Source organism: Eupeodes corollae, unplaced genomic scaffold (assembly GCF_945859685.1).
Source record: "Eupeodes corollae unplaced genomic scaffold, idEupCoro1.1 scaffold_1072, whole genome shotgun sequence".
NCBI lineage: Eukaryota > Metazoa > Arthropoda > Insecta > Diptera > Syrphidae > Eupeodes > Eupeodes corollae.
Window position 1 is genome coordinate 2712 of NW_026605494.1, and position 2711 is coordinate 5422.

Sequence of the window (2711 nt, forward strand, 5' to 3'; positions counted from 1 at the left end):
TTCAAAAAAATAATAAAAAAATAAAAAAAGTGTCGTAAAAATTTTTACTCCTCAGATGCAGACGACCATGAAGTTGATGTTGACAATTTAAAAATTTTCCAATTCTTGTCAGACCTGAGCCAGAGCATAGCATAGCAGAAGCAGAGCAAAGCTCTATGTCCTGTCCATATATATAATAGTGGAAAAGGCTCTTCGCTTCATCTTGCTTTTGCTAGCTTAAATGAGAGACAGAGAGAGAGTCAGAATTCATGAAAAACGATGCACTTTACAAATGCACGAATGCAATTGACACGTTTTTCAAGCATCCGTTTTAATTTAATCTCAAAAGTAGGGCGTTATTTTTATATTTCTTAAACTATATAAATGAAGCTTTTTATTTTAAACTTATTACTTTGTTCGAAGGAGAGAGTTCGGTGAGGGGAGTAGGAATATTCAAACATAAAGGCATCATCAGGATGTCCAGCCCGTACTTTTTTTTGAATTTTTCTTAGCGTTGGTTGTTTTTGTGGATTACATTTTTTTGGCGAGGTGTACAGGTAGAAAATGTATAAAAGAATTTTTACTTTCACTGAAAAACCAGGTAGGCACTTTTAAAAAAAATCCCAAAATAAATAAAACGAGACTTAAATGGGTTAAATAAAGTATTGGATGTTGATGATGATGATGGTGCTTATGTACAGAGCAGGATATACCATAAGCCCTTTTCAGTGTTATTATTTATTTCATAAGAAAGACCCAGATGCTTTACAAACTTGAATTTATTAAGGATTCATGTTAAGCACCACCATTTAAGTTGTATGAAGGAGAAGAGATAAGTAATGTACTTTTTCGTGCTGTGTTGAAATATTTCTAAATTTTGATAAGAACTATAAAAGTTAAATGAATATAATTTTTTTAAATTATTCTCCTGTAGAGAAATTTGCCGGCGCATCCTTAGGTAAACTCATTAGATTTCAAAAATACCTGTTTATGTGTTTCAAAAAAGAATATTCAAAGAATAGAAAGAAAAGAATATTCATTCAGAAGATAGACAATACTCATCCTGGTATTCTTGACTGCTTTCATACTCTCAAAAAAAAATCTTTTTAAAATAAATGTAATTTGGTGCATAAGCTGAATGTTAGAGTCTTTTTGAACTTGATAAAACATAAGGAAACCTTATCTAGATTTTTGGCTACAGATTTACCTCGTTCTATTTTTTTGCTGGATTGTTTTTTTTATCAAAAGAGTCAACGGTTCGTCACCTTAAAATTAATTTGAGCCAATGGTGGATCCAGGGGGAAGAGGTCAAAACAACTCTTTATTTTAAATTACATATTTTGTATATTTAAAAATTAAATTTCTATTTCAATGCTTTTCAGTTTATTGCAAAACGCAGAAATTCGTCAATTTTTGACTAATGGATGATCCAGGAGGGGTCTTATAAGCCATATAACTTAGACAGTTTAGTTTTTTTCAAGCAAAGATTTCATCTGCAGTACTTTTAAGTAATTAAATCATTGTATTAAACCTAATGACTTTCATAAAATTTTAATTTTGGAAAACAAAACGTAAGTACCTAATGTAGTACCTGTGGCGTGGTGCTTAGTACATTGGACTGTGATGCCAGAAGTCTTGGGTTAAATCCCTGCCTGTGCAATCTTAAGTTTTTTCACAGGCACTGCCTCTTGCGAGGAATTGGCAAATACTCCAAGAGTAATTCTTGTTATGAAATGTACTAGCACAAGGGAATGGTTGAGAATTGTAAGTCACTAGGTCCTAGTTCTCAACGGACTGTTGTGCCACCTTTTATCTTTTATTTACTTTTTTTCTGACAAAAAGAGCGAATATTAAGGTTGTTAAGAAGAAACCTTGGATGTTCTAGAATTCAGATGTAAACATTATTTTTAAAAATTTTAATGTCCCACAAGCAGCAGAAGTGACAATTTGGGTTAACTAATAGCTAATTGACAAAAAAGATAGTGAAATTTCTATATCTATTAATTTAATTAACCTATATAAATTAAAGAAAATCGTTAGTTACACTATATTTATAACTTAAGAACGGCGATACCGAAATGGCTGAAAATTGGTGGGTATAGCTACCTATAGGTAGCTTAGAGCCAGGAGGCGGACATAGGATACTATTTATAGCGTTAGTCAGCGTTCCCGTGTGACTTAACATAAAAAGTCAGTCACTATTTAAAGTAGTATAACAAAAATGCATCAGACTTGGAAAAACAAAACGCTTATCTTGAAAAGCTAAATAATTTTGTCTATGAATGAATGGGTTGAAAATTTGAAATGTGAAATAAACTTTTAGGTGAATTGAAGTGAAGTTTAATTAACAATGCCGCCACCAAGACGATAAAATCTTTCCCGACATTGCCGTAATGCAAGAAGGATACGAAACACTGCAAATGAAAGGACTAAAGAAGAACAAGAAATCGCACACGAACAGCGCCGCGTTAGTATCGACTTCGTGCTTCTCAATCACAAGAGCAGTGAGCTTTACGGAGAAACGCCCGGATTATGCTGCCTTAGGCTACGTTCAAACGACCATATTTTTCTCGTATTCCATATACGGGATTTTATCGAATAGAGCAGTGGCAGCGAGTGTTATATTTGTACGATCACACGAAGCGCATGCGGGAAAATCCCGTATTCGTGAAATAATTTTTTTCCGTATACCGTACGAACTTGTTACTACTATTCGATAAATCTCCAATGTA